Source organism: Thermobia domestica, chromosome 18 (genome assembly GCF_964235325.1).
Source record: "Thermobia domestica chromosome 18, izTheDome1.hap1.1, whole genome shotgun sequence".
Lineage (NCBI taxonomy): Eukaryota > Metazoa > Arthropoda > Insecta > Zygentoma > Lepismatidae > Thermobia > Thermobia domestica.
Window position 1 is genome coordinate 101,075,795 of NC_137471.1, and position 23,207 is coordinate 101,099,001.

The 23,207-nt window shown below is 35.5% G+C and overlaps 1 protein-coding gene across 2 annotated transcripts in view; it reads left to right on the top strand.

Moving 5' to 3' along the window:
• The first annotated feature begins 2,263 nt into the window (after positions 1–2,263).
• The window catches only part of LOC145675561 (frizzled-5-like), a 447,461-nt gene continuing 426,517 nt past the window's right edge, over positions 2,264–23,207 (top strand). For both annotated transcript variants that reach the window (XM_081746068.1, XM_081746072.1), the window contains exon 1: positions 2,264–2,538. The gene's annotated coding sequence lies outside the window, so the exon portion shown is untranslated. The remainder of the gene's footprint in view (positions 2,539–23,207) is intronic.

Here is a 23,207-nt window from a genome sequence, read left to right on the forward strand (position 1 = left end):
TTTCTTTTTGCATGCATTATGTAATAAATAAATAAATTACACACATAATTAATTATGTCAGAGATATACGGAGTTCATTGTGAAAAAACTCCCCAAACAATGAAGATTCATCTTAGACTGGAGAAATGCTTATCCTTCGTTTTCTTATACTGTGGCCATTAAATAAACCCCTGAGAGATATACAACCCATATATACAACTATGCGACGTTGAAATATATAACTCATAGAGTATGATGCATTACTTTTACAAAAAATTCAGTCTGTACCCCTAAAAATGTAATAAAGAACTAATGGCCATGTTGTTTTTGTTTTTAAATATTCAATTAGAACTGGACGATTTACACAAAATTTTGGAATCGACCAATGAAAACGGCACGTTTCTAGCACTTATGGGTTCAAGATCTCATTGTCGAAAGGACTGAAGACAAACATATAAGCTTTTCTGTGGGGACAAACATATACGCGTAAATCTAGTATTTTAATATATAGATAATGATTGGAATAGTTTTATTTTCCAGTGCTATTTTTTAATATTGGCAATATTGAAATTTTTGAACTTACGCGTTTGAAGAAAAAAGATATGATTACTAGTAAAATTAATCTAATACAAATATTTTTATTTTTTAAATTTTTCCAATTTTTCAAGAAAGAAATAAAAAAAGTTTTTTACCAACATGTTCAAAATTTCCGGAAATTTTACAACACTAGTTCAGACACACTTGTACTTTGTCCAGCATTAATTAAATTCTGATGTTGGTTCCGAAGCAGTTCGCTGCCTGTCCTGTTTTACCAGTCTGCCCAGCCTACGACATCGGACAAATGTAATGAGGTGGGGGGCGCCCAACCCCTCGACGTTTGGACGTCGTTTCCCCATAGTTTCGCCACTTGTTGAAGACACTCACCACACACTCCTCGAACACCTGACAAGTCCTGCAGTTTCCGAAATTCTCGTGCCGAGTGTTTCTGAATGAGTACTTTCTTCAGAATAATATTAAAAGTTATAGAAAGATTTTCGAGACATTCGAGTCGAGTCGAGATTTTTAGGAGCTGTCTCGACTCGACTCGTGTCTCGACTCGAAAATTCGAGTCGAGAAATACGTTTGTCTCGACTCGTCTCGAATTTTACAAAATGTGTCTCGACTCGAATTCGAGTCGAGTCGAGTCGAGATTCGAGACATGTCTCGACTCGTGCGCATCCCTATATATATATCAAGCCAGATTTTAAGAATCGAACTTTTGTCTGGTTCTTAAACTGATTCGTCCAAATCTTACATTCAGTCTTACGCATGGGTGAATTAGGTTAAGATAACGGGGAAAAGATCGTTATCTGGACAGAGCAGGGGGCTAGGGGACTATTGCTCTCCCTGTATTTGAGAGTTACATACTTTTTAATAAATTGTATACTAAAATACTAATAAAAAAGTGAAACACTTATGTCGGTAAACAATCTTACACCCTGGCAAGATCTGAAATGACACTATTGGACAGGGGGTGTTCTAGACAATCGCATTCACCCAAAGAAGCACTAGGCTCGAAAAGATTGAGAACCATTGGTCCAGAGAATAAAGTTAGCTATATCTTTGGTGGCTGACCTCAGTCAGGGACAGGTTTGGGTCGGCAACAGAGGCTCTGTTCCACAGGTTTGCCTGTCGGGAGCTTTTGAGTTCGGTTCACATCGGCTAAGTAAGCTTTTCTATGGGTCTGGGATTTAGTAGCTCATATTTCATCACTTCTAAACTAATATTCCAGTTATAGGAATTTTCCCCAAAAATCCGATTCGTATATTTGGAAACAAGATATTTGGAAACAAGTATCCTATTATGGAAGAATATTCATCGTGAAATAGATATAATAAATCATTGAAGGGTCAGTTTTATTTTAAACCTATTACAACCTTTCTTGAAGGCTCTCTTTTTTACTTGATGTTCGCAATTTCATCGCAAGTGGAAAGTATATACATACATAAGGCATTCGTCTTCTGAATCTCTCCCTTATCCCGAAGGAAAGTTGGAAAAGAAGGAAGGGAACGAGAGGGAAGAAAAGTCTCCCTTTCCTCATTCCCGTTTTTTTAAGTCATTTTTGAAGAAACGCGAGGGAAACAGACAGCCATGACAAAGAGGGAGCGAGAGAGGGACTCTCCGTTGTGTCCGATCTATAGCTGTGCAGTTTGATTAATGAAGTTGGTTCGATTCTTGTATAAGCACATAGGGTGTACGCATGTGTCATATCGATCGGGAGTGGAAAGGCCCATAGCGAAAAAGGTCCGCCATTACAGGGGAAAAGAGAGACAGCGGTGGGTGCGAACGTCATTGTTTCATTGCTAACACCGTCCGTAGCACAAACCGGCAGGGCGGGCGATTCCGGACCGGAACATCTAACAAAAGACTTGTAGTGTGCAAGTTAGATGACAAGACTCATAATTATGTGTATTATCTTTATATTAGTTTATCTCATATGAATGTTTCTGTTTAAAAGTGATCATTAATTGTTAATTTAATATCTGAAGAACAGCAATAAAGCAATCAACAATCACATCGGTAAGTAATTGTTCAAAAGTAAAATTTTATCCTATCTTACGCATGTCGTTATATTGAGAAAGTTTATTTTAAAGTTGTACTATAACAATGAATGTGTTCGGCTACTGTCTGAATATCACAGACAACTGCTTTTGCGATGTTTACTACGAATTTACAATACATTTTAATTATAAATGTAAACAGAAGGATCGCGGTTTTGTTCTGATGCTTGCGTGACTGCAGTAATTTGTGAGTTGCTGCTTTTATATACATATATAATTTTTACAACATGTAGTATAAACAACTTTATACATGTGGGTTAACTCGACCTAGACACAATAGCTTACTATCAAGTTAAAAGTGTTTATATTATATATGTAAATTGAACTGGGGTTATTGGCTCTGTTTAGAAGAAAAAGAAGTTGCTTTCATTGCAATAAACTTCACATTATAAACTGTTAATGTATAATAGCGTAAACTAATCAATGTTATGCATCAGCGGCATGGAACGATGTTCGAGCGCCTTTAAAAGCAAAGTGTGTTTTAGATGCAGGAACTGGTAGCACATAAAATAAGATGACGCACTCTCGTTCAAGTGGTGCTTCCTCTTGCCATGTATTGATGGTGGACATTGAGGTGGGATTAACAGGGAAGGTTTAAGTGAGATGTCTACTATGTATATACATGCTGTTTGCACCTTCAAGAGTTCAGTAAACATTGGCCATGGTCTCGTCTCGTCTCGAGTTGTTCTCTCAACGGATGTATTATTGGTCGCATTGCCTATGCCATTTACTTTATAAGCTTGAATCAGTGTTTGAATGATCACTGATACCAGCTTTGTGGGTGTGAACTGAAATTCAAATAACCAGTGATACATATGAAATTCTTTACCAACTTTAGAGAGCTAACTGTACTCTGAAAGATAACATACAAGATGATTGGTAGTTAAATACTGATTACAAATAAATGTATAAATCATTCTTATTATTTATTAATACTAATACTACTACAAATAATAATAATGTTTGAAAAAGTTTATTGGTTACAATCAGCCAATGGCAATTAGTGTGCCAAGGAAAAAAAACTATGACGAAATAATCCCAGTAGAAATAAAATAAGCACAATTAATATAATAATAATTCTCAGTTCTTGAAATCTCTTAAAGCTTCCCCAAAAACATTAAGCATGCTTGTTGCTTACGGGTTATCACGTGCTGTGTCCAATGAGTATATGTTGCTGATCCCACGTTAAAACTGTAAGACCACTTCTTATATACTATCGTTGTTGAAAGTGATCCTTAATCTCCAAATACACAACTTTTTCTTCTAAATTTGTTCAAATGTGAAAACTCGTAGCATAATAGGAATATTGCTCATTATCTTTGACTACTGGGGAAGCCTACAACCGATATTCACACTAGTCAAATCGGGGCCGTTTTGTTCAAATTGATTCAATAGGAGTCAAATTATCTTCTATTAACTTTTTGCATAAACTGGTTTCCCAACCGGTGTGTCTCGATACATTGATGTGTCACGATACATTAAGATGTCGCGAAATTTTAATTTTAAAAATAAATTTGTCAACAAGATTACCTATAGATATAAATAGCCTTTGCACAACACATTTTATTTTTAGCATAAAACCTTTAATAGTAAATCAAAATCAATTTTGAGGCAGATTGTACATGTCTGGTCACAAAACATAGATTTCCTTCCGAAGACTAACTAACTAACTCCATGGCCTATGGAACCTGGAGGTTCAATGCCACGGTCACAAAAGCTCTCCATTAACTTCTATCCTTAGCCAACTGGATCCAGTTTATACCTTGTATTCCTATTTCTTTTGTGTTGATAAGTTTTTTGTTTCTGTCTTATTCCTTAAGTAGTTTGTATGTTGAAAATTATTTTTGTTTGTTATTTCAATATTGTCGTCCCATCTGCGCCTAGGCCCTAATTAGGGATGGTCTTTTTCGATTTTCAGAAATTTCATTTTTCGTTTTTCGCTTTTTCGAAAAAAAAAATTCGTTTTACATTTTTTCCAATTTTTTTCGTTTCTCGTTTTTTATTTTTTCGAAAAAATGTTCGTTTCCGTTTTTCGAAAAAAATTCGTTTTCTGTTTTTCGATGATTTTTCGTTTCTCGAAAAGTTTTCGGAATTCGTGGAATGATAATATGGGAGGAAATGGGAGTACCCCAGGAAAACCCACGGACACGATGTTATCTGCCACGAACTTACTTGACCTGGGATCAAATACACAACAGGTAAGTGTTCTAACACTGAGCTACCGTGCCCCCTTGGATTTGGATTTAATGAAAGGATAGTGTATAATGTCTACTATTGTCGAAACTCATCCAATCACGATCAAAATTAGTATGCTTATGGACTGCGATGTATTTAGTACGCACTTCAAATCTTATGGTGTTTGGGACTTTGGTTCCAGAGTTATTGCTAATCAAATTTGTGTTTTAAGTTACTGATATCAAGACATTTCGCTAAGATGCATTTGATTAAGCTCAAACGATCTTGACGAAAGTTGGTAGGATCGTAAATATTGACGAGCTTGGTATGCATGGAAGCTCAGTATAAAATATTATGGTGTACATTAGCTATCAATGTTAGGTTTGGAATCAGTGAAATCAGGAACACATCCAATTTTTACCAAAATGGCAAGATGGTAGATCTTGACGAGCTTAGTAACTATAGAGGTAACCAAGAAAGATCTATCGCTTTTTCTCCTAACACCTTCGAACATCGATATGTAATCTAAGACATACCTGGAAGATCAAAACTAGTCTCCATCAGCATCGACGACCTTCTGCCAACGTTTTGGAAGGCAATGTATTCCATCGCGGTAGAATTTGGTGGGCCGTGAAGGGAAGAAGGTATCAAGTGCATTTTACAACTCTACTAGGGATTTGAACTGGCGTCCTCTAAGCCGATTGTCCAAGGAATGGAACAGGTGATAATCGGACGGTGCAATGTAGGGGGAGTATGGCGAATGCAATAGTGTTTCCCATCCAAAGTGTAGAATGGTGTTCCGGGTCATCCTAGCCACGTGGGGCTTAGCATTTTCCTGTAACAGGAGGACCCCTTTGCGATTCAGAAGTGCTGGCTCCAGAGTCATGAGTTTTTTTCTTGAACACGGCTCAACTGCTGACAGTACACAGTTGCATTGATGCTCTGACTAGCTGGTAGCAGTATATATATATTCAAAATACTGTCCAGAAAATTTGGACTTGAACTTAGTAAAATCAAGAAATTTCATTAAAACGCGTTAAACTCATCCGATATTGGCCAAAGTTGATACGGTCATAGACTTTAGCGAGTCTGGTATGCGTGCTAGCTCAGCACGAAATATTGTGATGCATAGACCTTTGGTTCTCGGTTCTTGAGGGATATAAATTAGAAATAATAATTCACAAAGGTAAACAATGTAAAATTTATATTTTACAGAATATTAAAATATAATTATTTACTAATAGTGATTGTTAACGTGTTATCGACAATATATGTTATAATGAAAAAAAAAGACTAACAAATTATCAAATAGAAGGATCCTGTATAAACTGATCATGACAGTATCAGGCAACTCTGTAATAAATTGATTTTTAACAATTGATTTTAAGAAAATATGAAACATGAAGTGATTATATGTACTGATACTGATTCCAAAGACGTCTCACTAAGATCCTCCATTCATTTCTCTTATTTTCTATAACTAACTAAGTCAGTATCAAAAACAATTTGTTTTCAAAAATAGGCAATTTAATACTTACAAAATACTATTGAATGGTTTATTTGTTCTAAAGATGTTTTATATACGGTAGGACAAAGAACTTAAGTATCTGACTATAATAATCTCATCAAACGAGAATTCAAATTTGAAATAGGGGGCCGTGGTGGCTCAGTGGTAGAGCGTTCACCTCTGGTGCTTGATGTCTCGGGTTCAAACCCTGCTCCCGCCAAGTGAACTTTGTGGTGGACAAACACCGTGTGCGTGGGTTTTCTCGGGGTTCTCCCGTTTCATCCCACTTTCTTCATTCCACCATTTCATTCATTACTCATTATCACCGTCTCCTTTAGCCTAACCGGCATAACCGTGGGACGTAAAACTCAAAATTTCATTTCATTTCATTTCATTTTTCAAATTTGAAATAGGTGGGTCTTCGTTTCCGTATTAGTTTTTACTGCTACTAACTTTAGTAGAAGAATACTACCAAGATGAAATATTTTTCATTTGATTGTTTGTTGAAGTTCATCGTCCCTTTTCAGTATCGAGCGAGACTATACAAGACGTGGACTTACGTTTTAAAATGGAATCCGAACCATTATAACACGTTCAATGCTTTCCCACTCGGGACCCTGTGCATCAAACAAATGCGTGTTACCCACTAGACCAGTGAGCAGGGCTTGAAATCTTTTCTTGCAATTATGAAATTATATATTTAAAAGAAACGTTTGTCGCTTCCTAGTACCTCTCTGGTTGTATTGCCAAGGTACTGAATTCATGCTTCTCGCTAACTATTACCATGCTTGCTCTATGGTGATCAATAGTGAAACCGGGAGTTGTGATCAGAGGCGGATCCAGGACGGACTTCTGGGGGGGGGGGTGTAATACTGCTACTTAGAGCATTTTTTAAGAGCTCCAAACTCTGGGATAGGTTTTATTTATATATAAAATAAGAAAGTGTCATCTTCTGGGGGGCAATCGCCCTGATCGCCACCCCCCCTTGGATCCGCCCCTGGTTGTGATACATTTCTCCTATTTCCTGTTTTTGTAGAGAAATAAGTGAGTTTCTTTACACAGTGTAAAACTACGGTAGACTTCCAATCTATGCGAATTGAATACTCAAACTTCAGTACAACAAGTAGCACAACTAAAACTCCTGGTTAGAATAGATTCTGTTCCTCGGATACTGAATCCGTATTAAAAAGCCATTATTAGCTATCACTTATCGTTTTTGTTCTATGGCGATAAATATTGAAAGCAGGAATGGTTAATTTGAACCATTTCCGGCTTGAATAGAGGGTTAAGGGAGAAGATGGAATCTATTCTTAGAACGCCAAATCGATTTCAGAAAACTTGTTCTCGATATCTTTTATAGTTTTTACTCTATGAATATAAGTATTGGAACCGAAAGTAGTAGTAAATTTCAAGCATTTCCGGTTACAAAACAGTGAGGCAGGTTATGATGATATGTTCTCTTAAAACCCTGAATTGATTCCAGAAAATTGCTTGTCGCTATCTATTACAATTTTTTGTTTTATCGCGACAAGTGTTAAAACCGGAAATGGTTAATTTCAACACTTTCGGTTCAAATAAAGTGTTAACGAAGGTGAAATTTATTCTTGGGACGCTGGATTGATTTTTAAAAAATGCATCTTGATATCTCTCACCGATTTTGCTCTATGGAAATCAGTATTACCTATAAAATCAAAAATAGTAATAAACTTCAACCATTTCTGCCTTTGTGGAGTGTTGCGGATTGTAATGGTATTTCCTCTTGAGACCTTGAATCGATTGTAGGTGAACCACTTCTCGCTATCTATTACCAATTTTGTTCTGTGACGATAAATGTTGAAACTTGTAATCTTTAATTTGAACCACTTCTGGTGTGAATAGAGATCAAGGGAGAAGGTAGAGCCTATTCTTAGACCGTTTAGTCGATCGCGAAAAACCGCATCACGATTTCTCCTAGTTTTTGCTTTATAAAAATCAGTATTGAAACGAATATACTAGTAAATTCAGCCAATTTCGTTTTCGATAGTATTGTGGGTTGTGATGATATATAGCTTATATACGTCTGAGACGCTGTATCGATTCGATTAAAAAAAAAAAAAAGCAAAAACACTTGTGGCTTTCTATTACTGTTTTTGTTCTATATCGATCAGTATTGAAACCGAAAACGGTTATTTTAAACAACTTCCGATCTGAATAGAGGATTAATGGCAAAGCTCCCTATTTCTTGGAAGCTGAATCGATTGCAAAAATCGACATCTCGATATCTCGTAATTCAGTATTGAAACCGGAAATAATAGTAAATATAAACAGTTTATGATTTTGATTGAATGTTGTGGATAGTTATATGTTGTCTTAAGAGCTAAATTGTTTGCAATAAATCGCTTCTCGCTATCTATTACTCTTTTCGTTCTATAGCGATAAAAGGTAAAACCAAAAAAGGATACAGTATTTGAACCACTTACGGCTTGAATGGAGGGTTAATGGAGGAGATTTAACCTATTTTAGGGGCCGCAAGAAACGACTTCCCAATATCTGTTACTGTTTTTCCTCTGACACCTGTCGACAGACAGACGGACAAGTTCAAACCCCGCTCCCACCAAGTGAACTTTGTGGTGGACAAACACCGTGTGCGTGGGGTTCTCCCGTTCCCCCCCCCACTTTCTTCATTCCACCATTTCATTCATACCTCATCATCACTGTCTCCTTTAGCCTACCCGGCATAATCGTGGGACGTAAAACTCAAAAATTCCATTTCATTTCAAAGCCTTTCTAAAGACTTCCAGTGTAATAAGAGCGAACATTGAATATATTCTTGGGCACTGAATTGGTTCTGGAAAACCGCGTCTTTCTATATATTACCGTTTGTGTTCTGTGGTGATCAACAATGTAGCAGAAAGCGATAGATCTCTACCACTTCTGGATTAAATAAAAGTCAAATGGATTAGATGAATCTACTTATGTTGCAAAACTATGCTTCTCGCTATTTCTAATCGCTCTTGCTCTGATGCCAGCTAACAGATGAACGGATGGATAAGCAGACAGATGAACATAGCCGTTCTATAAGACTTCCTATTGCATAGTATACGATAGTTTGGAAGTACTAACAAATGAAATGATTCCGTTTTTCGTTTTTCCTTTTCCGTTTTTTCGAAAAAAAATTGACCATCCCTACTCCTAATTGTCCTTTTCCGATTGGATTTCCTATTAGAACTTTGAAAAGGTTTCTACTAAGTCCAAAACTTCCGGAGACTAAGTGCAAAAAATCGAACCTAGATCCTTACGTCCCTCGAATCTGCTTAAAAAGACATTTATTTTCCCTCCATTCTGACAGAGTAACATACGTAGTCTTACAAGAGCATTAGACCATCTTCACGTTGCTGCCAAGTAAATATATAATTGGCATATCGAACACAATCATAGGAGTTTATAAAAATAAATATATAAATAATTTATAGATTGATAAAAGTCAAAACCTAGTATACTGGGTGATACGGGATGATTCAAACCTGAAAGTAACAAGATCACCAAGAAAGCTACACCCCTTAGATACAGACAGACAGAGAACATCCGAAGTTATGCTTTCGTGGTTTAGTGGTTAGTGTTATTGAACTTTGTAAAGCTATTTACTATAGCATGGGTTCGAATCCTGTCTGTTAGAATTTTTTTTATAAAGCTAAGGATCTGCATTTTATTGCAATGAACATTCATGTTTCATCTATCATGTATGGATGGAAGAAAGATATAAATACGTCACAACTACGTAACATAGGATATTAAATCATATACAGTATATTAAACCAAATTACAAATCCTTCCCGTCTTGTTTCTAATGTGCACGTGGTTCTGGGTTCGATTCTCGGTGAGAGAGCAGAAAAAATAATTTCTCAATCAGTTACTTCCAGTAATCATCCATCTTCTTTAGTCTAAAGGGCATAAACAAAAAAAAAATCATTTATTTCTTTAGAAACCCTTTTAGAAAGAAAGAAAAAAAAAGATCACTTTCCTCTCAGCTATCTACGCAAAAGACAGGTTGGATGAATCACATATTATACCAGAAAACAGCAGAATGTTTTCAAACATTCTTGCGTTTTCCCTGCTGATTTCGATAGGATTTCCATAAATTACACTTTAATTTTCATTTCAAAGAAGGTAATCGACCAAAGGTATGTTTCTGGGACAATCGAACTGGCAGTGAAACAATTATCAAATCGCGTGAAGGAGATGGTCAACCGTTGTAGTCTATTTGCAGTTATGATATTTCCCCTACTTCCACCATTTTCCAAATCGTTCTAGATTAGAAATAATCTATCAAATTTGCAACGTAAAATTACCGTAACTTCCTGTTTTGAAGCTATTTTATTTATCTAGATTGAAACTTTCATATTTATACTGCAATATTATCGTTCAATTTCCACTCCCGACTGTGGCAAAAATGCAGAAAAAATGATCCAGACCTAACGGGAATTCGTAAAGATCTAGAGTGATTTTTTAAAACTTAGTCTTTGGAAGACAGTCCAGAATTTTGTGAGCAGAAGTGTACCAGTCAACGGCAGTATCAATGCTCAAGTCCACATGCTGATACTTAGAAATTACGATATATAATCTTATGATATTATCATAACTTATATTACCATTATAATTTATATAGGCTTACATCATTATAATTTATATTATAATTTAAAAATCTGTAAAATGTGTCGCTAGTCAAAAAGGTCGGAAATCTCTTCAAAAACTAGGCGAATATAACCCTAATAGACTCATTTATTGCATTGAACATATGTTCTTATGTAATTAAAAGTTCATAAAGTACTGCAAGCAGCTAGTGCTGAAGCTAAAATGAGATATTCTACGAATATTGTTTGTTTGTTTGTATCCAAGTTCTTAACGAGGTTTTCAGCCTGCAATCTATAGATGACATGTTGACGATTACTCAGAATATAGAACAATACTGATGAACTTGCTTATAAAGCATATTCTCAAATTAAGCATAGGACAAAATTCCATTGTGAAGTAGATTTATGAGCATAATATGTGAAATGTCAATATAAACGGGTAGCATAAGTGTCGCACAGGCTACACCTGTATCCTATATCAGATTCAACTAACCATACTAATATATTGATATAACTTGATGTTTTTTTTTATATATATATACGTTTGCATTAAGGGCACCGAGTTTTGAAAATCAGTATAGGGGGATGCCCTCACAGTTCACGATCAAGATAAAGAATAGAACTCAAGGGGCAAGACTTTGCAAAGGGGCCCGGGGTCCTCTTCCGAAAATTTTTGAAAATTGACTCCTAAAAATGCACTTTTAGGAATTTTTGAATGGAAATGGATTTCTTTGTGTTAGTTTTCCTTTTTTTAACAATGGAAAATATATACTGTTAAATGAGGGTTCTAGGTTTCATCTCCGTTTAACTTCACTCTTATCAGATCATTTTGAACGTCGACCATTTGAGATATAAGAAGTCTGAAAAACTTAGCACTCGCTTAATTTATCACTTCCGGAAATATTCTCACAACGTCACAATTAAGGAATCGTAAGTGTTATCTCTCCAGATCAGGGCCGTTGCGTGGGTTGTAAGTAGAGATGCAAGGGCTCGGAAAAAAACCGGCTTTTTTGGAAAAAAACTCGGTTTTTTCTGCTTTGCTTTTTTGCTTCGGAAATTTTGGGCTTTTTTCAAAATACTGCTTTAAATTGATAAAACAGACTTTGTATCGCTTCTCTATAACACAAAAATCATTTAATTAGTGGTTGATGCTGATAATAATATAAAACATCGAAAATAAACTATGAATTTCGAAAAAATATTTCAAACAATTTTTCTTCAACATATTTACATTATGAATTCCACAGGATTAACCAATGTATATAATAAGAATTTTTTAACCTCCTATATACAAAAGTAAGCAGAGTTGGCAAGAACCGTGGCTGTTTTTGAAAATGCCAAAAACCCGTTTTTTGGGGGATGTTTAAACCAGGCTTTTTTGGTTTAAACCAGGCTTTTTTGACTTAGATTTTTTGCTTTATGTATTTATATTACATATTCACAGAAATAGCCTAAGTTTGTTTCGCCTTGGTGTTATTATGCAACAGCGGGGTTATGCCGGAAGAACTCCCATAAGCTTAAAGAAGTGCGGTCAGTAAATTTCTTAAGTTGAGAATCTCCCGCCCTAGCCATTGGGAAAATCCCGTCATTACTTGAAATGTAAGACAATAACGGGAAAATCCTGTTATTGCTTTGCATGTAAAATTTAAAGGTCAACGTGTAAAAGGGAAAGTCGTCGTTGCCATAGAAACCACCGTTTCTTAATTTTGAACATACTAGATTCGATTGAAACGAGAAAACTTTTTATCGGACTTCTAAAGAGAATGAAATAAAATAACTAAATACATGACCGTGTTTATTACATCTAGGATTCCCAGTCACGACCCCCTTTTCAGTTTTATTAAAAAATAGAAGAAGAAGATGAAGAAAGGAAAAGGAAAATAGAAAAGGAAAGAGGTAAAGTAAGAAGGTGATAAAGAGGAAGCTGTTACTGAATATTTTGAAAAATATGGTAAAGAAAAGTGAATAATTATCGAATTCCAATAGCTATTGGGTTAATATTTGGTATTAAGGTGATCAAGGGTAGACACATGTTAACCCATACATCCCCGATCTAGATCCATTTAACCCTAACTACCAAATTATCCCGATCTAGATCTGAGATAGATGAGAAAGTTTAATTCTACAGTTTATTCAATATTTCCACTAATATCCAATATTTGAAAAATAAACGACGAAGTTGATGGCATGTTAGAATCGACCACAAAGAAAAAAAAAAAAAATCAGAGTATTACATATTCGTAGAAGATTTTGACTCTCACAGTTCTCCCATGCTGATCATTCGTTCAGGCTACTTCAGTCCTTTTTACTTCCTTCATAGAGCCAACTTAAGTTAGTATTAACATTCAATGAGTTTAATTGATAACTACCATTAATTATAATAAATCACACATATATGTCAAAATAATGGATGCACTTAATACTAAACCTACATTTCACTCACACACACATTCATACAGGACAATGTATACTTCAGGTTGTATTTAGTTAAATTAAACTAACCTAACTACATTACTATATATATTTATTACATTTCAATAAAAGAAAAATTAGTTGGACATAACAGGGAAAAAATTTAATACATGGAAAGAATGTTTCATTAACATGCATAGAAATTCGCTAATTTTATCAAGACCAAATAACACATTTCTCTTCCTATATATATATTAAAAGTTGCATTACATAAAAGAGAATTTGACAAAAGGAAAAGGAAAAAAATGAAAGACAAAAAATAAAAAAAATTCAAAGATCAATACATTTAGGATTCAGTGTAATGAATCTATATATATATCGTTGCGGAAAAGAAAGAAAAAAAAATATAATTGGTTAATCATCCTTAAAAAAAAAACACTTTAGTAACATTTTATTAGGTCTCTGTCCCAAGAGGAGACATTTCGACGATTTTATGAGTCTTTGTTCTCACATCGATAATAGCTCCTTTTTCCAACTCTCTTTTCGCACTGTGGTTTGTGTCCATGAGAGTGTTTAATTATTTTTGTTTTAGCTATAGACAAATAGTCGCTTCATATCACATATATATTTATATTTCTCATTTCGTCACTCGACGCACTCAATATAAAATTTCAAAGTTTATCAAGGTTAAAAAAATTTTGAATCCAGTCACAGATATTGAAAACATATTTCCATATTCCGGTATTCACATTAAGTTATCAACTAAATTTCTCTTTTTTAAATTTAAGACCAGTAATTTTCTTTATAGTATAGATCTTGTAGTCAAAAGATTCTAGTCACTGAATAGTTAAATTTCTGATCGTAGGGGAAGGATTTGTTTCAGAGTCTACTGATAGAAGATTCGTTGGTGGGGCACACTGTTTCGTAGGTTATTAATTTCACTTTGATCTTGCGAATAAATTTGGATGAGGATTAGGGTTATTTTACTTATCTTACGACCTGCTACTCGTTTTACTTACATGCGGTATTTAACATTATATTCAACTTTAATAGTTACAGACATCAGTAACCACTCAACAAAATATAATTTATTACAATATACGCGGTAACACTATATGTCACAAATAGTTGGTAACGGTCGGGTGTCAAAAACCTATGGCAACCTAAACAAAACCAGGGTAAATACCGAGCCCATTACATACATACTCGTATATATATATATATTCATATTATTCAATACAATAAATTTCACTTTAATATCCATCGTAGTATTTTGTCGACGTTTAAATTCTACATAACCGTTCATATTCGACAAGTATTCATATTTTATAAATGTTTATATTTTATTGGCTCAAAGACAAAACAAAAACCCTGACTATCAAAATTCACTTTTTTCTCTCATAAGGTTGCAACATTGTACTTTCTATGTATAAACCCGATAATCGATAATCATTTTCAATTTACTAAAGATCCGCATATATATATATAAAAATAGTTGGTGTTATTTAGTGACATAAGAGGTGGAAATGTAACAAATTGAGCAGGCACGTAACTTTTAAAACTATGTAAACACATATATAGATGTATATAAAAAAAAATCAATGTTATTGGAAACTAGTGGGCCCAGACTACTAATACATACACACTATATGACCAATCAATAGAAATAAAAACCAGAAATCAGTTGTCAATGGATATAATTTGTATGATCCATGAATAACAAATGTTTCTAGGAATCCGAAAGCATAGTGTACCTTCCCATCAATTTCTCCAGTGGTGGATTGAATATCGCGAAAATGGTCCCGAGATGTGCTGCAATACCTCCACGAATTGCATCCCTCGATGTCTCAGTTAGTACATACGATCGAAATAAGTGATATGGAATATTGTACATTTTCATGAGTTTCAGAAACCGGGGGGGGGGCAAGGTTGAAAAAGTAAAAAAAAAAATCTCGAAGTAATGAAGACAGAGAGAGATAGAGAAGAAGGAAGACGAAGAATAGTGGCACCAAAGACTTAAGTGAGAAATAACTAACGCTACAAAGACAAAAGTCGAATTTCTATCTCAACAAATCCATAGCCAAAATATTCTTAACATGCCAAAAGGGTGGTCTACTCAAATACGTAGACTCAAGGAACGCCCTGCTGCCAAGGATGCAAGTTCTGTGTCCATCAGATCCCAATCCCACAAGAGTTTGGTTGTAAGATTGAAATCCGATCCCCGTATCCGGCCCAAACCAGCAGGTTCCCGGAAATCGTCCGGAAGGTTAGAGAAGGCGCTAATTTAGAATTTCAAGGAAAAAAAAAATCATCCGACCTCTTGGAAACTAGAAGATTCCAGAATAGGGATGAAATTAGAGTAATAGCTAAGGTATCCCTAATTAGTGATTTGCCAAAATTAAAAAAAATTAAATAAACTGAATTTTGGATCGGTGATTTCAATTACCGAAACATCACCGATGGCTACCCAGCGCAGACATGCCACCGTCTGGGACGTCGTTAATTTCCCTCATCTAATTAAACTAAGAAAAGACATGAAAATACTTAAGGGGACTAGGGGTCGACGTCCGGGTACGCTAAATTTAGTAGCAGTTAATTTAATCGGATAGTCCGAACTGAGTTATATGAACACTGCACCATAAATAAATAAGGTAAGCAACAAAAAAAAATCTCGGAGAGGCTATGAATGTTAAAGGTACAACTGACCGAAACCTGTACTTTTCGATGATCACAGGAAATAGCAGTTGGTTTTCTTAATTATCATTTCTGTCAACCTTTAGAAGTAATTCCCATATGATACTACTCTATCTATTGAAAGGCTTAAGATCTGGGGCTGTGTTATTATGAGGTACATAAATGCAAAGTAACACACAATTCCCAACTATAATTTACATTCAAGTAGCAAACTCGGTTGGATGAATGCACTGGTGTGGAAGTCAAAACGCGAGAGATTTTTTTTTTCGTAAACATATTCATATTTTCACTATATAAAATTCACTAGGCCTATCCATTTAAATATAGGGGTCGTCATCTCGTTCATATTATATATCATATTATTAACATATCATTACGTTCATTCATTATCTACTAATTTTCGCACGAAGTAATATTTTATAAACACCCTATTTCGTACATTTTACACGCAGGCCATACACATATTTACATTAAGCAGTAATAAATATATATATATATATAACTATCACAATCTATCACGCTCAAACCACCACACGATCACATTCATCGAACCACGTACTCTTTATTTCGAAGCACCCAAATTGTATTTACTTTGCAGGTTAAAAAAAAATCATACATGTATTTACGGAAAGTTAAATTGTCAACGATTAATCTATTTCTGATTTGTTGATAAAACTGAAGCAACAATGGAATTTTCTACAGCCACGGGAGAGAAAAAAGAATTTAATACTACATTTTTAAACAAACAGTAACAGCATATGGGTTTTACTTCTATTAAGAAAATAGGTGTTCTTTATTTCAGCGGATTATTCATTTACTATTGGACCTAGCAAACTGAAATTTTCAGTACAGTAAGATCTCATGCTATCTTATAGGAAGGTATACTCATCCGAACCGAAAACCATGTCCACGGGAAGTAATTTGAGAATAAATGTCCAAAATCAAACAATCTAAATCACTAAGTCATGCGATGTCGTAATGTCAACAAACAATTGACTACCGAAAACTGACGCTATGGCGCTGTAGTGGAGGCATAATTTACCGTGTACTGAAATATATACTTGTACTCATTAATCAGAAATTTAATATTTACTCTGGTTTATTTATGTTAGAAAAATGGTACTAAATTAAAGCATATTTATACACTGTCCAAATCGAAAATTCACACACTCACACAAACCTACTAACTACATACACCACTGTTAGTACTATACATAAAGACAACTAACTAAACTAAACATGCACCATTTAGTTACATGCACGTTGACGAAAATAACCTAACACATTAGATTTAAAATACATTACTCCCTCGTCGATATATATACAGTCGGCTCTATTTAATTTAAAGGGGGTCAAAAATGAGAAAGGTAACACTAGGTCTAATTGACCTGACCAATTGTTTACATAATGATTGCCAAAAATTGATGCCCGGGGGGCACCTTAACGAGGTTTATGGAGGGACCCTTCCCCTGAAAGGGGAAAAGGCCCTAAAACGAACAATAACTAACCCATTCCCCCGCTAGAAACTGGTTCAATTTGGAAAAGGGGATAGGAGCCCTTTTAAGCTAACTTAAGCTGCCATTATTATTCACTTTACAACCATCAAACCTACGTACATGCGATTACTGAATAAATAATAGAAAGTCACATTTAATTAATACACGAACAACATACACCAAACAGGTCGTAATTTCCCTAATCCCTACTTGAGTTTGAAATAAAAAAAAAATAAAGTCACTCTTTCACTGTTGTCTATTCTCGATAGGCAGCAAACATGGCTTCCTAGTAAACAGAACTGGAATTTGTTATTTCACTGAATTGCAGCTTCTTTACCAAAATTTGCGGATTTTTCGGGCTCCTATTCTGTTGTAAATCTTTAACTATTGGATTACATTATATGTTACCTTAGTTGTCCTTGGAAATTGGAATTTCTTCCCGAAAAATATGTAGCACAAAATTCACAAGCTGCTCCTTGTAGGGTGTCGTCGATTGTTCTGATAACATTGCGCCGAAAAAGCCAGAGGTAGGAGAATTCCTCCAATCAGAAAGAAAACTTTAGCCGCGGAAATTACAAAGCGAATGGAAATTTGGTAAATCCAGATATAACCGGATCTGAAAGTGACTAAGGACTACTGAGAGGGGGTGAGGGAAAAGGTTAGGTACCTGACTAAATTCTACATTGGTCTGAAATTAAGAAAATTTATATCCAATGACAGAACTATGTTTCGGTATGACGTCAGAATGGTAAACCTTGAAACTTTTCAACTTATATATCAGAAAATGGGATTTACACTTAATCAAAATGTAAATAAATATATTATACAGTGGGAATATGGTTATTAATGAAACCTTTCGATTCATTATATTTAATTCGAAGTAAAGGGAGTAAATAAATTGTGTAGCTAAACCGAAATTGAATAAAAAAAAATTACTAGGTACAGGGTGCGTAAAAAAAAAATTGCCATTACTTTCAACTGTAATGGTACATTACAGTTTTCCCCGGCCCATTAACAAAAATTTTGTTAGAATAACAAAATTTTGCTAATTGGGAATACTAACTACTGATGCTTGTTAAATTAACACACTCATTCATCTCATTCAAACATTACCAGTCACACTAGGACAGTATATTATATCTACTTGGGGTATTGCGCGAGTAATTCATTACGTTTATCTTCTGTACAATTGAAAATCTTTAAATTTCGAAAATTGTGAGTTCCGATACTTTTTTTTTTTTTTTCAGTAGTGTTCATATAGCAATAGAACGGACAGAAGTTATAACTGAGAAATCGACAGAGACAATTCATAAGGCTTCACCCGTCGACTAGTATATCAAATGACATTAGGATGCAGTTTCCCGTCTATCACTGCCATTTAATATTGTTCTAGGCTCACCGTTACCACGCACTTGCGAATGGATTGAATTCTGGGGTCGATTTACATTATTGTTACTATTATTGTTATTATTATTGCCCTGACTATTACCGTTCTCCCTTCTTCCGTACGTCCTGTTAAAATTCCTCCTGGTGTTATCGCCCCTACCCGGGTTCGATTCCATGTTGGTACGGTCATAGGGACGATAACTCCGGCGATTGTTGAACATGGGCAGATTCCTAAATAGTCGCCGGCCATTATTGTTGTTTTCTGAGCCATACCCACTAGGATAACGAGATCCAGCTTGGGTATAACTCAGGAAATCTGTCTGGCAACTTGCCGTTACCTTCGTCTTCGTCGGTTTTAGAATCTTTGCCTGTCGGGCGAAGTATCGTTTTGGTGGACCACCAACTTCCTTGCCGCACAAGGCAGCTAAACGTGAGGTGACTTCTCGCACCGTTTGGCACAAGTGGGACGCTATGGCCCGGGACTCATCGGGTGGAAGAGCGTTAACTATAATATCTACAAGTTCAGCCTGAGAGGGATGTTCAGCTATCTGATAATATAGTTCGATAATTTTCCAAGCATAGTCCAAGAGGGACCCATACTTGGAGCGATCATACCGGAGTGATTGTAAGTTTCTCTTTTGGAGCCGTTCGATGTGCTCATTACAATATTCTTCTTTAAAAAGAATCAAAAAATCACTAAACGTCCGGATTTGGTATTTAACCGAAGCAAACCATGCGCCCGAAGCGGCGATCAAACATTTTTCAACTATCTGCAGGCGTTCCCCATCAGTAAGTTTATACATGTCTAAATATTGCTGCAGTCTCCGCAGGAAAACTCGAGGTAACCCGTTAGTAATGTTCCCATCGAAAGTGGGAAAACGTTCAATATCCCGGAGGGAAACTTTAGAGCTCATACTATATGGGGCAGGAAAATAATCCAGTGGAATCAACGCGTTATCCTGAGCAGTTGGGGTTGTCACCGGATTTGCCACCGACGGAGTGGTCACTGAACTGAACGCTCCCATATGACCAAGAGAGGTTTTGTAATTTGTGTTGACCATGTAAGGTTCAAACTTAGGACCCACCACGGTAGTAACCGACGGTCCGGCACATCTCCTTTCCCCTCCTGGCAGCACGCTGTACGATTGTACCATTCCAAAGGTAGAGTGAGCATTTACGCTAGTGACTGTTGTAGTCACAACACTCGACTGCATCGGTACATCAAAATTACTCAACCATGATTTCGAGGTTGGCTGATGCGGGGGGCAATACATTGCTGTGTCCCGTGCATCAGGCAACACTTGACTCTTACCCGGGAGGACGTTACTTCTTTCTGGGAGAATTTTCCCTGGAGAATCGCCATCAGGAAAAGGATAGGAAATATCAGACTTGGCGATTTGCAATTTAGTAATATTCCCCTTAATACTGTCTACTTCGGTTTGAATTCGACTAATTCTTTGGTCAACCGACTCTAGTTTAGATTCTATTGATAGGTCGGATACTACAACATTCAATCTACTTATTTCAGCCTGCTGCTGTTCAACTTTTTGTTCGATGTCACCAAATCTTTTGTTTGTACTCTCAAACCTTATATCTATTTCGTTGAATTTCTCATTTGTTTCGTCTCTGAGCTGCTCGGTGGACTGTTGGGCCCGGTATCTAACCTGCTCCAGTTCAGTAGATGTTTGCTCTTTCAATTTGCTCATCGAAGAAGCAAAGTCCAAACAGATCTGGTCAATTTTATTGTTTAATACCTCGAATCGAGCGTCGGTCTCTCGTTTCGAGGTATCAAACTTCTCATTTATTTCACGTCTCATTTCTGCATTTTCACGCCTCATTTCTGCATTCTCACGCCTCATTTCTGCACCGTTCTGTTCTATTTTAACTTCCATGTTAGAAAATTTTTCATGCATCATTTCCATCATCTGGCGAATTAATACAGACGCGTCAGACCCTCCAGATGACATTCCTTCCTTCGGGTTTGCCGTCTGATCCCGAGAATCACTTTGATTTCCACTCTTTTCCTCATCGTCGAGGTCAGATATCTCCGCTGGAGATATTTGGCCTCGGTCCTTTTCACAGTCCTCACAATATTTTTCTATTTCGCCGGTTTGCACCTTTTCTGCATTTTCAGCAGTGTCATCTAAATTGGAACAAGCAAAGTGGATCCATTTTAGTCCACAACCGGTGCATCTAATTAATCTTCGCGGGGCGCGAGATCTTTTCTCTCTTTCATCTAATGTGCATTGAGTGCACGTGACTTCACACTCGCCCTGTGACACCACCACCTTTTTTGTTGCCATAGCTTTGAGACACTTTACACTTTACAAAAGACAAGATATATATAGCAAAAATACACATATACTATAAAATACTTATTTGCTATCCAGACAAGTATTATTCATGACTTAAAGGACTCCCATTCTCTTTCCTTCCTTGAAACCCTTCTAGCGTTTAATTCTAATTTTAGAAAAATTTGGACACTCCTTCTCTTTCTCCCCCTTAGAAAAGGAAACAAAAATGACAAAGTAGCCAACGACTCTACTTATTTCATTTGACTATAAAATTTCTCTTATTAATTTCAATGTTGTAATCAATTCAACATGCCTTCAACCTCACTCTTTGACATTCTTTAAAAAATTTCAAATCTATCGGTTGCCATTCAAACTGAGATCCGTTGCCATGGAAACAAACGTTGCCATAACAACCATTCTTATCGCGGTTCACCAACTCAAACTGATTGGCATGATAACTGGTATTATTCAATAAGCATTTTCAGATCCGTTACCACAGTAAACATGGTTACCATAGCAACAGTCTTGTCACGTGTCGCCAATTTAAAACTGGAAAAGGGAAAGTCGTCGTTGCCATAGAAACCACCGTTTCTTAATTTTGAACATACTAGATTCGATTGAAACGAGAAAACTTTTTATCGGACTTCTAAAGAGAATGAAATAAAATAACTAAATACATGACCGTGTTTATTACATCTAGGATTCCCAGTCACGACCCCCTTTTCAGTTTTATTAAAAAATAGAAGAAGAAGATGAAGAAAGGAAAAGGAAAATAGAAAAGGAAAGAGGTAAAGTAAGAAGGTGATAAAGAGGAAGCTGTTACTGAATATTTTGAAAAATATGGTAAAGAAAAGTGAATAATTATCGAATTCCAATAGCTATTGGGTTAATATTTGGTATTAAGGTGATCAAGGGTAGACACATGTTAACCCATACATCCCCGATCTAGATCCATTTAACCCTAACTACCAAATTATCCCGATCTAGATCTGAGATAGATGAGAAAGTTTAATTCTACAGTTTATTCAATATTTCCACTAATATCCAATATTTGAAAAATAAACGACGAAGTTGATGGCATGTTAGAATCGACCACAAAGAAAAAAAAAATCAGAGTATTACATATTCGTAGAAGATTTTGACTCTCACAGTTCTCCCATGCTGATCATTCGTTCAGGCTACTTCAGTCCTTTTTACTTCCTTCATAGAGCCAACTTAAGTTAGTATTAACATTCAATGAGTTTAATTGATAACTACCATTAATTATAATAAATCACACATATATGTCAAAATAATGGATGCACTTAATACTAAACCTACATTTCACTCACACACACATTCATACAGGACAATGTATACTTCAGGTTGTATTTAGTTAAATTAAACTAACCTAACTACATTACTATATATATTTATTACATTTCAATAAAAGAAAAATTAGTTGGACATAACAGGGAAAAAATTTAATACATGGAAAGAATGTTTCATTAACATGCATAGAAATTCGCTAATTTTATCAAGACCAAATAACACATTTCTCTTCCTATATATATATTAAAAGTTGCATTACATAAAAGAGAATTTGACAAAAGGAAAAGGAAAAAAATGAAAGACAAAAAATAAAAAAAATTCAAAGATCAATACATTTAGGATTCAGTGTAATGAATCTATATATATATCGTTGCGGAAAAGAAAGAAAAAAAAATATAATTGGTTAATCATCCTTAAAAAAAACACTTTAGTAACATTTTATTAGGTCTCTGTCCCAAGAGGAGACATTTCGACGATTTTATGAGTCTTTGTTCTCACATCGATAATAGCTCCTTTTTCCAACTCTCTTTTCGCACTGTGGTTTGTGTCCATGAGAGTGTTTAATTATTTTTGTTTTAGCTATAGACAAATAGTCGCTTCATATCACATATATATTTATATTTCTCATTTCGTCACTCGACGCACTCAATATAAAATTTCAAAGTTTATCAAGGTTAAAAAAATTTTGAATCCAGTCACAGATATTGAAAACATATTTCCATATTCCGGTATTCACATTAAGT